General features: G+C 45.6%; 1 protein-coding gene across 1 annotated transcript in view; it reads left to right on the top strand.

The window, feature by feature from the left end:
- Window positions 1–15,512, top strand: part of PRR36 (proline rich 36) — a 67,352-nt gene that overhangs the window by 13,091 nt on the left and 38,749 nt on the right. The gene's annotated exons all lie outside the window — the stretch shown is intronic.

Raw genomic sequence — 15,512 nt, 5'->3', positions numbered from 1 at the left:
ATTTCTTTGGTGAAAATAATACCAATAATTGAATTTGTATTTTTTTTCAAATGTTTCTATTATTTTTTAATTTTTTTATTACATTTTTTATTTTTTTTACTATTTTATATTTCAGCACACTGACCGGGGCGGGAAGGTGTTAAAGTACAACTACAGGCAAAACATTTTTTGGGGGGTTTGGACAGAGTGAAGATGGATTAGAACCCCTGTCAGTTTTTATTTCTGTATGTTCCCCTGGTAGGGAGATTCACCCTCTTTATTTGTCCTGTTTATCATTATCATTGAAAGTAAAAGAAAATTCCAAATTTGGGTTGTCCCCAGAAAAGTAATATTGGGGAAATCTTCCAGTGGTGACCTGGGGGACCCCAAGGGATTCCCTTAATTTGTAGGGATTTCCTCTCACTTCCTGTTTTGGCTATGGGACAGGAAGTGAAGGGAAATCTCCCCAATGGGACACAGATGGCAAAAAATGAACTGACCGGGGTTATAACCCTCCCTTACTCTATCCAAAATGAAAAAAAAAAGTTGTGCCTATAGTTCTACTTTCAGAGATAAAGAAGCGGCATACTCAAGAGATTAAAACCATTTTTCAGCTGGCTGTAGGTATAAATCCTAGTCGAGGAGTGTTGATGCCAGGATCATGGGTACAGCTGGTGTATTGCTTCTGCCTTACAGCAAGGTCCAGCCAATTAGGCCACTTCTTTACCATTCCCATCCCTATCTGTAGCATCTGTAGATTTGGGTCCCCCTTTAGTCCTGCACAGCCAAGCAACACGCATTTTTCACAGACTTGTATTCTGGTGACAGTAAAGAGTCCTTGAGCATGTTTTTCTTGTTTTATTACAGGTATTGAATTTGGATGGGGTAGAGGGGTGTATGGGATGATCAAGGGAACTGCAATTGAGGACAACGCCTTAGCAACTATGTCCAAGTCTCTATACAGAAAAAAAGGTGTTTTTTTTTACTGGAGAGCTCTCCAGCCTCTCCTGATGTACCACCTCAGATGAATCCTCTACTCATTCAGCTGTACTGGGTGAATCCCTGGGTAAGGGGATCCAGAATCTGTCTCCTTAGATACACAGTCCCAGATGGGGGCTAGTCAGGTTTTCCACCTGAATGCCCTTTCCCCTTATCTGGCCCAGGGGGTGTAAGAGTACTCACTCTCCCTCTCCCGTGAGCATGTTGGGTTGGTGTTTGCCTTTGGGCTTTCTGCTGGTCTGGTTCCTTACCTGCTGCACAGGCGGTCTTCTCTCAGGAGACTGCTGAGGTTGAGAGATACTCCTTTCCTAGTCCAGCCTGGAGGTAGGCCCCTTCTCACTGGGCCCCCCTCCCAGGCTCCTACACTCCAGCCTCTTACTTCATCTTTCACCCAAACTCTCCTGCTACTGAGCTGGCTGTCCTGACCCCAAGCTAAGCCAGCTGCTTGGGGATTGGTCAGGATCCCTTAAGTATGCAAATCAGTCCATCCTCAACTCCCACCCACTGCCTTCTAGAAACTTCTCAAGTCTCTAGAGCAGAGGGAGATCTCAGGGAACTGATCTGCAGAGCCCTCAGCCCTGACCTAAATTGACCTGGTTGATTCACACCCAGGCTGAGTCATGCCCAGGTTGTTATTCAGCCTCTACTAAAAAAAAAAACTAGCTAGGTCCCCCTGGCTACCTAGAGGGGTGCTACACACCCCTCCTAAACTGCAAAGGCATACACATACTGTACCCACGAAGTTTTGTATTACAGTGCATCAAAAATGTTCCTATCCGTCACATTCTGTGAGCAGTACAGCCCTTGAGACATGACACATTCAAGTGAATAGAGCTGCATGGTTGCAGTGCCTCCTTTTAGGGATTAAAACAGCAGTATATCGTCTCCCCACCGTCTGACAAAGGTCTTCTGAAAAGTGATCTAACACAGAAGGCTTTTCCGATGGCAAAACTAGTATGAAGCAACCCTAAAAAGGGACAAATTACAGAATAAAATGTGCGCTATGAATGGATTATAAATGATTTTAACCCACTGATGGAAGAGCAAATTATAGTATGCAAAAATATATGTAATTGCATTAAAAATAATCTCTTTAATTAATATGAACATTTTCTTCTGTACTGCCATTGTATTCAAAATGGATTAGAAGAGCTGTCTTTTATTTACAAAGACCTGGGCGTGGACACAACATTTTTGTATGAACTGGGACAGGGACGGACTGACAACTCATGGGGCCCCCGGGCAATAGGGGATCGTGGGGCCCCTGTGTCCTTGCCCACACTCAAAAAAAGCCTATAAAAAAGGTACCAGGGGCATTTCATTGGGCCCCCTACTGACCCCCGGCCCTGATACCTTTTTTATAGGCTTTTTTTGAGTGTGGGCAAGGACACAGGGGCCCCACGATCCCCTATTGCCCGGGGGCTACCTGCTAAGGTGTGCGCTCCTAGATTACAGATCAGATTGTCATTACGATAATAATAATCTTCTGATATAACAGGCTGAATATGGCCAAATCCCAATGGTTTAATCACACTTCCCTCCATCCCGTTTGCTTGTCCTTGGACCACAAGCTGGTATCTCTAGGGCTGGAGGACAATGACAGTCATTTTAATACCTTCCACCAACCCTTTTGTATGTTTACTCTGCTAGAGTTCCTGCACCTGCACTGTGAATGAGTTCATTATAGCCTGCTTTACATGTGTCCGCCATAACAGAGAGCGATAAGAAGGATGATTTGCATAGCAGATCCAGTATTTGCAATGTATCTTCCAAAGAGCAACTCAAAATCATTCATCTTAAAGAGCCAATACCAGCAATATGGATCAGAGTTTTAGAAGCAGGAGAACCGAAGATCAGTACAATACAGTTGTGGGTGGAGGTGCAGCAGACTGAATGCTGTTGTCTCTGGTCAGAAAAATAGGACTTTTCGATTTGAAAATCATAGCTGGACTAAGCCTAGCCTAAAATGGAAGGACATTTTTTAAAATGGCAAAGAGTTTATGTAGAAGTTATATACAGCGCTTTGAAAAAGTATTTGCCCCCTCCCTGATTTTTTTGTTTTTCAAACACATTTTTGATCATCAAACACATTTTAATATTACACAAAGATAACCCAAGTAAATACAAAATTTAGATAAATAAGTGGGGTGTAGCGCTCAAAACAAATAGAAACAATATGTCCACATATATAAACGCATGTGAATGCGTTTACGCATTCACATGCATTTATATATGTGGACATATTGTTTCTATTTGTTTTGAGCGCTACACCCCACTTATTTATCTATACTTTTACAGAGTTTTTATTGGTACCTCTTGGTGTTTTAGCAGCTACTTTTAGGAGCGCTCACTTCTATTTACTTTTAAATACAAAATTTAGTTTTTAAATTATAATTTTATTTATCAAGGGAAAAAGGCTTTCCAAACCAGCCTGGCTCTTTGTGAAAAAGTAATTGCTCTCCTCTCCCTTGCTACATCATGCATGAACTGTGATTAACCACATTTTTTGTAAAGCGGACTTAAATTTCACTTGCCAGACCCAGGCCTGATTACTGCCAGACCTGTTGAATCAAGAAATCACTTAAAAAGAAGCTATCTGACAAAGTGAAGTACGCTAGAAGATCTAAAAAAGCAGTACATTATGCCACGATCTAAAGAAATCCAAGAACAGATGAGAAACAAAGTAATTGAATGTATCAGTCTGAAAAGGGTTACAAATAGATTTCTAAGGCTTTGGGACTCCAGCAAACCACGGTGAGAGTCATTATCCACAAATGGAGAAAACTTGCAACAGCGGTGATTATTCCCAGGAGTGGCCAGCCTACCAAAATTACTCCAAGAGTACAACGATGAGTAATCCAGGAGGTCATAAAAGAACCCAGAACAACATCTCAAGAACTTGCTTCAGTTAACCACTTGCTGACCGCCCCATAGCAGATGTACTACTACAGAGTGGCTGCGCTGTGCAAAATCACGCCCTACCCAAGGCTCTTGAAGATGTCAATCACTGGGTCCTGGCCAGTGATTCATGGCCGGAACTCAGTGATCGGTGGAGCAGCTAACAGGGGGGAAGATCTGTGTGTAAATAACACAGTTCTCTCTCTTGTCAGCGGGGACGTGCTGCTTCCTTTCTCTCTGGATGCACACTGGGGGCGTTTTGATAACGCTGGTAATGTTTGTTGTGTAAAGTCACGTTAAAAACGTGAGTATTTCAGCTTTTTTAGCTCTTTTGCATTAACGTTTAGCTGCGTTTTTCCGCATTTCCTTTTTTTAGCCTTTTTTTGGTCAAAAAAGTACAAAATGCCAGTTTGCCACGTTTTATCGCTTATTTCAGCATTTTTACAGCTAAAAAACTGCTCTAGAGACCCACTAGTCCTGTTTATTTTTTCCAGCCAAAAAACGCCCCTGCCAAAAAACATTGATTACAGTCTATGTGTGCATGGACACATAGGATAACATGCTGGGGGGTTTACTGGCGTAGAAAAAAACATCAAAAGCCAAAAACAACCGCTGTCAAAACGTCCCGTGTGCATGAGGACTTAATAATCAACCCCCTGCTCCTCTGAGTACAGAGGAGATAACCAAATTTACCTAACAGCATACTCTTCACTAGAAGGGTGCTTCATATGGAAAAACTGCCATACTTGGAATTTTGACCACAAAGCCTATGGCATTGTCAGGTGCGGATTGACATCTCATGGGGCCCTCGGGCAATAGGGGATCATGGGGCCCCTGTGTCCTTGCCCAAACTCAAAAAAGCCTATGACAAAGGTACCCGGGGCATCTCATGGGGCCCCCTACTGACCCTGGGCCCTTGGGCAGTGCCTGAGTTTCCAAATGGTCAGTCCACCCCTGGACAATGTGTACTCCCACCAATGCCAGGCCATTTTCTACTGAAGCTGGTCACAGTCTGGCTCCTCAAAAGTTTAAAGGGCAGTAAACTGGTCCTTTGTTTTGAAGGTTTGTTGACCTCTGATATAGATGATAGCCCTGTATTAAGCTGGTCATACATGATTGAACAAAAAAAGCCAATTCCCCCATCCACACATTGAAGGTGGATGGGGGAACCCTTCCCAATAAGCCTTTGGAAAGCTTTCACTTAACCAGAAAGAGTCAACATTTGGGCGGTGCCACTCCATTGTTTTGCATTGAATACCCCAGTAGACATCCCCAATGGGTGGCCATTCTAAGCATGGGTGAAGTTCTACCCAAGCATGGGCCCTGGATGTGGCACACATTTGTTCATGCTTGAGGAGACCTGGTAGAGAGGAAATGCCTTAAGAACTAAGAAAACGGGAGGCTCACTTGTATTTCTCAGGCTGGTTATGGGAAGCCTAACTTTGTTGCCAGATTAGAAGTCACTGGAGGGTTGGTATAAGGAGACAGCTGCTCCTCGCCTCCCTACCCTGAGGATGCATTGGGGGCTGGTGCAGATCTGTCCAACATAAAAGAAAAGGAAAGCTGCTACTGATACACACGGCTCCTATCTGACACTATACATTCATCCTTCAAATCCTCTTATTTCAGACAGACCAGGCACTGTTGCCAAGCAGCCAACTCAGGGAGGAGGGCTGTGTATGGATACCTACAGATACAGAGTGCCGTGCGGGGGGTGGCTGCGTTCTGATTGCACGCATAGCCCTGAAAACGCACGTTCATATCAAGATAACTTACCTCTGTATTGTGATCACTGAGCCTATTTTTATCATTCTTTTTTATTACATTTAGAATGTTAGAATAACCCGAATAAAAGCTGGACACAGAGCAACCATCTGAATACGGTTGGAAAATATATTTTATATATATATATATATATACTGTATGTGACCTTTGTTACCTGCTGAAAGATTTTTCTGTTCAGCCGGTTTTATGATCCTTGCTAGACAGCACAGGCAGACCCGACCTTACTAACTGGACAACAAATGCATCTTACAGCCACAGTAAGGCCACCGTTCTGCAACCTCCTCCCAGGGGCGGACTGACAACTCATGGGGCCCCTGGGCAATAGGGGATCATGGGGCCCCTGTGTCCTTGCCCAAACTCAAAAAAGCCTATGAAAACGGTACCAGGGGCATCTCATGGGGCCCCCTACTGACCCCGGGCCCTTGGGCAGTGCCTGAGTTTCCAAATGGTCAGTCCGCCCCTGCCTCCTCCTGTCACCAAGCTCCCGGTTTTAGATGGACAGCGGAGTGGAGATTGTTTGTCTGATCTTGGTGTCCCTCCCTGCTATGTAGAGACAACACAATGCTAATATAACCCTTACCCTCCTGAGGATTTATCCCCCCGCCCCCCCCCCCCCCCTCTCCTGAACAGGCCATTTTTTTGCATTACAGCGCTGCATTACTTTAAGTGACAATTGAGTAGTCATGCGACACTGCGCCCAAATAAAATTTACGTCCTTTTTTTCCCACGAATAGAGCTTTCTTCCGGTGGTATTTGATTGACTGTGCGTTTTTAATTTTTTGCGCTATAAAAAAAAAAGCCGACAATTTTGAGAAAAAAAAAACAAAATTTTTTACTTTTTGCTATTAAACATGTCCAGTAAAAAAAATTAAAAAATTCAAATTTCATCATAAATTTAGGCCAAAATGTATTCTGCTCCATGTCTTTGCTAAAAAAAAATCTCAATATGTATAAATTAACCACTTAAAATCCGGACACTTTCACCCCCTTCCTGTCCAGGCCAATTTTCAGCTTTCAGCACTATCACACTTTGAATGACAATTGCGCGGTCATGCAACACTGTACCCATATGATTTTTTTAGCATTTTTTTGAGACAGATAAAGCTTTATTTTGGCGGTATTTTTTCACCACTGGGATTTTTATTTTTTTTGCTATGTAAATGAAAAAGTCCAAAAATTTTGAAAAAAAGTGTTTTTCTTATAAAATTTTGCAAATAATTAATATTTCATCATAAATCTTGGCCAAAATTTATTCCGTTATCTTTTTAGTAAAAAAAAAATAACCCAAATTAGTTTATAACCAAAAATTATACTTTTTTAAACATTTTGTTTTACATTTTTTTATGATTTTATATTATTTATGTTTGTTTGTTTTTTTTTTACATATTTGTCACCCTAGCAGTACAGTGTACCATAGTGACACTGTACTACTTGTGGGGGGTGATGAAGATTTTTTTTTTTTACACTGATTGCTTTTACACCCATAAAGGCTGTAAAAGCAATCATTTCTCCTTCTCTCTGGCTGCATTCTTGCAGCCATTGAGAACTACTGTGTGAGCTGTGATTGGTCATAGCTTGTCACATGGTACAAGGCTGTTGTGAATAGCCTTGTACCATGTGACCTCTGTGATTATTCACAGATTTTACACGTAGTAAGCAATGATGTCACAAGTGACATCTTGCTTACTACTCTGCATGTGATCACTGATTGGCCAACGAGTGATCACATGATCGGGACCTCGCACAGAGGTCCCGTCCAACGACCGGTGTTCCACTGTATCCGGAGGACACAGCGGGCACCGGATCGTGGTGCTGTGCGCACCCAGGGAGCGCGCACAGCTAGAAAATGCGGGTGCCGTTTATGAACAGCAACCCACCCCTGGAGTGCCACCGTCCTGCCGTTTATAAACAGCAGGCGGACTGCAAGTGGTTAATTGGTTTATGTGAACGTTATAGCATTTACAAATGGCGGTATATATACTAGGATTTTAACATTTTTATTTTTACTAGTAATGGCGGCGATCAGCGACTTAAAGCAGGACTAACTTGGAATTGACTTGGTGTCACTGACAGGACCCGTTGATTGACAGCCGCGGCCACGAACGGCGGCGCGAGTAGGGCGCACGCCCCCTACCCAGAAATGCACAATCACGTATATATACATGATTTTGCACACAGCTGCTGCCCTGTAGCAGTATTTCTTCTGAAGTGGTTATTAAAGACAGATATCTAGCATGTACACTAGCACTGTGACATGTTATCAAACACTATGTTTTTTTAATACATAAAAAATGGTAATTGTGATTTCTGCCTGAGGTTCAGATTTAAATAAAAAAGACAAACTAAACATTACATATAAAACATACCTTATGTACTATACAGTATTTTGTAGAAATGACGAATACTGGAAACATATTGGAGAGGAAAATAGCATGTAGTTTTCTATCCATACACACAGAAAAACATAATACTACAATAAAAATAAAATAATAGCTTGTCGTATAAATTCGAAGGTATATAAAATCATGCCAGCGCTAGCTTGTCTTAGGGGTGATCCATCGAGTCTATATTTTTTGGGGGGGGAATAGGGTTAACCTTTTTGTCTGAATATAGATCTATGCTTATTCCAACCATGTTTAACCCCTAGATGTCGAGCGCACACAAATATGCGGCCTCTCAGCATCTGGGCCTTCACGTCGAGCGGCCACATATTTGCGTGCCATTTGAAAATACATATGTTCTGAGAGCGTGCGCCCTGCACGCTCCCAGCCAGGGGCGGACTGACAACTCATGGGGCCCCCGGGCAATAGGGGATCATGGGGCCCCTGTGTCCTCGCCCACACCCAAAAAAGCTTATGAAAAAGCCAATGAAAAGTACCAGGGGCATCTCATGGGGCCCCCTACTGGCCCTGGGCCCCTGAGCAGTGCCCAAGTGCTGAAATGGTCAGTCTGACCCTGCTCCCAGGACGTATGTCAGTGACTCACGGAAAAGTCCCGATCTCCCCTTGCGATCGGGACCTTTTCCAACCATGTGACCACCGTGGCAGCAAATCAAGGTGGTCACATGACCCTAAAACCCTGCCTGGCTTCTGAAACCTTCTGAAAGCGCCGTCGCAAAGGGGTTAAGTTCACTTACTATTGACTGTCTCACTGCCTCTGCTGGAAGTCTATACCAAGCATCAACTTCCCTTTCAGTAAAGTAATACTTTCTAAGGCTTCATGCACACTAGCATTTTATTTTGAAGCTAAAAAACACTGGATAAAAAAACAGTGGTAGTAGCGTTTAGGAGTAATTGTGTTTTAGTAGCGTTTTTACAGTAGCTAAGCCGTTATGAGCGTTTCAGTAGCGCTTAAGAGCATTTAGCTTTATTTTATCCAGAAAGAAGTTCCTAAAAAACTTTTTTTTTGCTCCTAAACGCTGTAGCTCGATAAAAGCTGCTAGCCTAAAATAGTGTGCATGGACACATAGGGTAACACTATTTAGCTTCTAGGAGCCTAAAAAAAACGCTAGTGTGCATAGAGCCCAAGGTTAGTTTGTAACTTTCCTCCTGCGAGTCTGCAGTCATGTCCCCGCATTATTGATCTCAGCTGCACATTGAAAATACTGCCCTCCAGTACCTCACTCCTCACCCTTTATGTATTTAAAAGGTTTCAATCATGTCTTCCCATTCCGACCATACATATTACGTTCCAGCAGTCTCTTCTGATATGTTTTATCCTTTCACCCTTTTTGTTGCCTGTCTCTGGACTTACTCTATCTCATTAATATCATTTTGCAAGTGAGGTCTCCTAACCTGGACTCAGTATGCTAAATAATTAAAGATCTATGTAGAGCAAGGACCGGGGGATAGGGGGATGGGTTGGTGTTAGGGCGTGGCGGGCTGATTTGTGATTCAAATATCCTGACACCATGATTGATATGGTGTCAGGATGAATGAAGTGCATTATTTCTATTATTACATTGTAATATAATGAAACAGTTCAATTCACCATGATGCAGAATCAGTGGGAGCCCTGAGCTTGTCACTGTAGCCTGCCAACATCACCTACCACCAGATGCAGCATGCCACTTGCCACTGTTTCCTACCACCAGATGCAGCGTGTCACTTGCCACTGTATCCTGCCACCAGATGCAGCATGCCACTTGCCACTGTATCCTGCCACCAGATGCAGCATGCCACTTGCCACTGTTTCCTGCCACCAGATGCAGCGTGTCACTTGGCGCTGTATCCTGCCACCAGATGCAGCGTGTCACTTGGCACTGTATCCTGCCACCAGATGCAGAGTGTCACTTGGCACTGTATCCTGCCACCAGATGCAGCGTGTCACTTGGCACTGTAACCCGCCACCAGATGCAGCGTGTCACTTGGCACTGTATCCTGCCACCAGATGCAGCGTGTCACTTGGCACTGTATCCCGCCACCAGATGCAGCGTGTCACTTGGCACTGTATCCCGCCACCAGATGCAGATTGTCACTTGCCACTGTATCCCACCACCAGATGCAGCGTGCCACTTGGCACTGTATCCTGCCACCAGATGCAGCGTGTCACTTGCCACTGTATCCTGCCACCAGATGCAGCGTGTCACTTGGCAATGTATCCCGCCACCAGATGCAGCGTGCCACTTGCCACTGTATCCTGCCACCAGATGCAGCGTGTCACTTAGCACTGTATCCTGCCACCAGATGCAGCGTGTCACTTGGCACTGTATCCTGCCACCAGATGCAGCGTGCCACTTGCCACTGTATCCCGCCACCAGATGCAGCGCGTCACTTGGCACTGTATCCTGCCACCAGATGCAGCGTGCCACTTGCCACTGTTTCCCGCCACCAGATGCAGTGTGCCACTTGCCACTGTTTCCTGCTACCAGATGCAGCGTGCCACTTGCCACTGTATCCCTCCACCAGATGCAGCGTGTCACTTGGCACTGTATCCAGCCACCAGATGCAGCGTGTCACTTGGCACTGTATCCCGCCACCAGATGCAGCGTGCCACTTGCCACTGTATCCTGCCACCAGATGCAGCGTGTCACTTGCCACTGTATCCTGCCACCAGATGCAGCGTGTCACTTGGCGCTGTATCCTGCCACCAGATGCAGCGTGTCACTTGGCACTGTATCCCGCCACCAGATGCAGCGTGCCACTTGCCACTGTTTTCTGCCACCAGATGCAGGTTGTCACTTGCCACTGTTTCCCGCCACCAGATGCAGCGTGCCACTTGCCACTGTATCCTGCCACCAGATGCAGCGTGTCACTTGGCACTGTATCCTGCCACCAGATGCAGCGTGCCACTTGCCACTGTATCCTGCCACCAGATGCAGCGTGTCACTTGGCACTGTATCCTGCCACCAGATGCAGCGTGCCACTTGCCACTGTATCCTGCCACCAGATGCAGCGTGTCACTTGCCACTGTATCCCGCCACCAGATGCAGCGTGCCACTTGCCACTGTTTCCTGCCACCAGATGCAGCGTGTCACTTGCCACTGTTTCCCGCCACCAGATGCAGCGTGCCACTTGCCACTGTATCCTGCCACCAGATGCAGCGTGTCACTTGGCACTGTATCCTGCCACCAGATGCAGCGTGCCACTTGCCACTGTTTCCTGCCACCAGATGCAGCGTGTCACTTGGCACTGTATCCTGCCACCAGATGCAGCGTGCCACTTGCCACTGTTTCCTGCCACCAGATGCAGCGTGTCACTTGGCACTGTATCCTGCCACCAGATGCAGCGTGTCACTTGGCACTGTATCCTGCCACCAGATGCAGCGTGTCACTTGGCACTGTATCCTGCCACCAGATGCAGCGTGTCACTTGGCACTGTATCCCATCACCAGATGCAGGTTGTCACTTGGCACTGTATCCCGCCACCAGATGCAGATTGTCACTTGGCACTGTATCCCGCCACCAGATGCAGATTGTCACTTGGCACTGTATCCCGCCACCAGATGCAGATTGTCACTTGGCACTGTATCCTGCCACCAGATGCAGCGTGTCACTTGGCACTGTATCCTGCCACCAGATGCAGATTGTCACTTGGCACTGTATCCTGCCACCAGATGCAGCGTGTCACTTGGCACTGTATCCTGCCACCAGATGCAGCGTGTCACTTGGCACTGTATCCTGCCACCAGATGCAGCGTGCCACTTGCCACTGTTTCCTGCCACCAGATGCAGCGTGTCACTTGGCACTGTATCCTGCCACCAGATGCAGCGTGTCACTTGGCACTGTATCCTGCCACCAGATGCAGCGTGTCACTTGGCACTGTATCCTGCCACCAGATGCAGCGTGTCACTTGGCACTGTATCCCATCACCAGATGCAGGTTGTCACTTGGCACTGTATCCCGCCACCAGATGCAGATTGTCACTTGGCACTGTATCCTGCCACCAGATGCAGATTGTCACTTGGCACTGTATCCTGCCACCAGATGCAGATTGTCACTTGGCACTGTATCCTGCCACCAGATGCAGCGTGTCACTTGGCACTGTATCCTGCCACCAGATGCAGCGTGTCACTTGGCACTGTTTTGAAGGTTTGTTGACCCCTGATATAGATGGTAGCCCTGTATTAAGCTGGTCATACATGATTGAACAAAAAAAGTCAATTTCCGCATTCCCACAAAGTCAGGGGTTCTTCTATGTATGGCCCACTTTTCAGCACAGTACTTGTACTAAGTGGCTTATTGAGCAACAGTGTCCTTTCCCTGCCTGTGAAAACCAATCAATTCTATAAGGTAGATCTTCATCCAAAAATAAAATAAAAATGAATAGTCAATTAAATGGCAAAATAGAAAAATCAGCTCTTGCTGCATAATTCACCTTCAATCCAGAGATTTACCCTGCAGTACTTCAATCTGCTGCTAGATTCCTTAGTCTGATGGCCAGCATAACATACTCTAACTCATTTCCTTTGAGCTGAGGCTGTCCTGGACCCACACCAGCCTGTGACTGGACAGTGAAAGGAGAAGCAGCGCAGTGATTAGCTCATCTCTCTGCCACTTTACTTTCTCCTCCTATCAGCATGCTTCATGTCAGCACATGAACTAATAGGCTCCTTGTGCTTCTTCTTTCTCTTACACTTTAGCCATGCTGTACAGGGACTGCAAGTGACTGATACTGGGTCAAATTTGGGTGCTTACATTTAAAAAATACATTTAACGTTTGCCAAAACCCGCATATAATTTTTCATTCTTTAGATCTATTGACCACACTAAGCATACATCATTTCTTTAAAATAATCTGCCTAACATCATATATTACTACCTCTCCTGCTGCATCCACTGAGATCCTGGCTTCAGATTGAAAGAACTTCTGGCCAGGGAGCTGGGACTACATGTCTCACCAGGTTTTGTTGCTGATCCTATGAACTTTGGAGCCATTGTCTATTACTGTAAACAAGAGTCAGGCCAGAGACCTAGCTTCTGTTGTAGGGTAGCCCTCGCCAATGACGTTCTGTTGGGAGGCAGAGCTGCGGTGTCCTCCGATGCAAGGATCCTGTGTGTCGGAAACAGGCAGCATTTAGGCTTGCCATAGATGGATTGAAATTTGGCCGGTTCAGCAGGGACCAGCCTGTAGGCAGGTTGCCTACTGTGTTTAGTTCGCAACTCGGCTGCTCTACCAGGGAGAAGGGATTGATGTTTTTCTGCCTTCTCTGGGCAGGTTTTTGGACTTTCTGGGGTCTGGCCTCTTTTTCCTGTGTATTATAAAAGGGGAGAGGTTTGGGTTCTGGGAAGGGAGGGGGGGGACGCAATGGGAACCATTGAAGAAATCCACAAGGACTTGTGGTCCATCCCAAGAACAACGACTTTCCAGGACACCATAACGATGGACACTGCCACTTTGGGTCTGCCAAATAAGGATTTCACCCACAAGGACTTTTCTTATGTAGGTATGCTGGGGCAGCCACAGTTAGGTTTACTTAGGAAAAGGATGCTGTGTTCTGTAGCAACTTTCAAGCCAAGTTTTCAGTAAAGCCTTGAAATGTTGTCTTGCCTGGTCAAGGGGTGTATGAAAGTAACTGACACAATACACATCACTTACAGCTTGGGGCGGTGAAGCACATTGAGGTATGAAGACATCTCTACTCAAGCTCAAGTAGTTGCCAAGTAACGGAAATCTAGCAAGCAGCACAAGCAGCCTGTTGTGAATCATGATACCTGTGCTACATAGTGAGGGGGTTATCTCTGGGACTCCCTCCACTAGCAGTCCATCTCCCATAGCAATGGGAGCAGATCAGTGTTACGGAGGCTCTCGACCCGACCACCAGTATGTATGAGGTCCTTGCTAGGTGCACGGCGGGACCCCATTCTGTCACTGGGAGTGAGGTGACAGAGATACGCTGGATGGGTGGAGCAGATATAGGCTCAGCGTATCCCTCATAAATGCAAACAGTTGCAGTAAAGGTGTACATTGACATGGAGGCCACTGAGCTAACTGGAGTCCTGTTTATTCATTCAGTGTACGGCCCATCTCTAAGTTGGAGGACCTAAGGTTAAATTTCCCTGACAGCGCCCCCCTCCTTGACCCGGGGCATTGATAGGCGTGACGCAGTAAAGCACCCCAAGGGCAGAGTGAGTGACCCTTCACACAGTGCCTACTGTAGCCCAGAAGAACCCAATAAACTCAATACACAACAACCACCACCCCTCCCACCTACAGGCCACATTTTGATCCATCTATGGGCAGGCTGGTTGTGCAAAAGTCGAACTCCGTACAATCAGCCTGTTGGAAAATTTGTGCTCTATCAGTTCCACTGGCTACAGCCGGTGCTGGTGGCGGGGAAGTCAGAATACAATAGCTCCACGGGAGGGATTCCCCTATCCACCTCGAATGTGTGGATGGGGAAATCAATTCATTTCTTTTTTAATTCAACCAGTGGGTTGAAAGAAAGAAAATGAATCATGTATGGCCTGCCTAAGGACACAAGGATGTAGTCCTGAGCCTGGGAGCATGCCTGTATAGGTTGCCTCCATCAGATTGGTGTGGGATAGGAGGCACTTATCATAGGAGACCGACGGAAGTTCTTCAGAAACCCAAGAAGACTTCTATAAAGGCAAAGCGTTAAATTATGAGGTTAGGCTTCTTGGCTACAGTTATTTGAAATAAAAAAGGGAGGTTTTAACCCCCCTGGAGGTATTCCCAAGTGTAGCTCGGGGTAAAGTTTCAGTACCAGAAGCGGTAACCCTGAGCTACACTCGGTCATACCATGCAGTGTTGCTCCAGGATTCCCTCCTACACTCATCTTGTCCTGCGCTCCCGCGATGTCCCCCCTGCAGTGTCCCCGGCCATCTCCTCCGGCATCCGTCTTCCGGATTCTGGTCCCTGCGAGCGTCGGGACGTACGGGACGAACGGGGGACAGAACCAGCGGGAAATTCAAACATTTTAAAAATGTGACATTCACTAAATACACTAAAATCACATAGTAAAACATTCCTGTATCAAACCATTTCACATACATTTTGTCCCGAGTGCTTTGTCCTGTGCCCTGCCTGCATTTTTACTGTTCTTTCTGCCTGGAAACTGAGAAACGTCCATGGCGTCCAAAAAGTGTCCCTTTAGGTCAAAAGTGGTTTTAGTCCAGCTAGAGAACAGCGATAGTAAATTAGAACCACTTGCAGAATTGAGTGATAATGATTCGTGGAGAAATTCGTCATCAGACACTGAAAACGATTCTGCGACTTTGCTCAGTGTGCAAACTTGGCGCTGTATTTCAAATTTCGGTGTTTTTGGTTTGATTATATTATTGAATTAAATTTATTATTATTATATTATTATTTTTTATGATTATTTATTATATTATAATTTATGATTTCGTGTTTTAAATTTTATCATACCTGGGATGTTTACTAGACTCT

The sequence above is a fragment of the Staurois parvus genome, unplaced genomic scaffold, assembly GCF_062004578.1.
Source record: "Staurois parvus isolate SC_StPar_1 unplaced genomic scaffold, SC_StPar_1.0 ptg001328l, whole genome shotgun sequence".
NCBI classification, from domain to species: domain Eukaryota; kingdom Metazoa; phylum Chordata; class Amphibia; order Anura; family Ranidae; genus Staurois; species Staurois parvus.
Note: the sequence above shows the minus strand (reverse complement) of the source record. Positions and strands in the feature narration are given on the sequence as shown.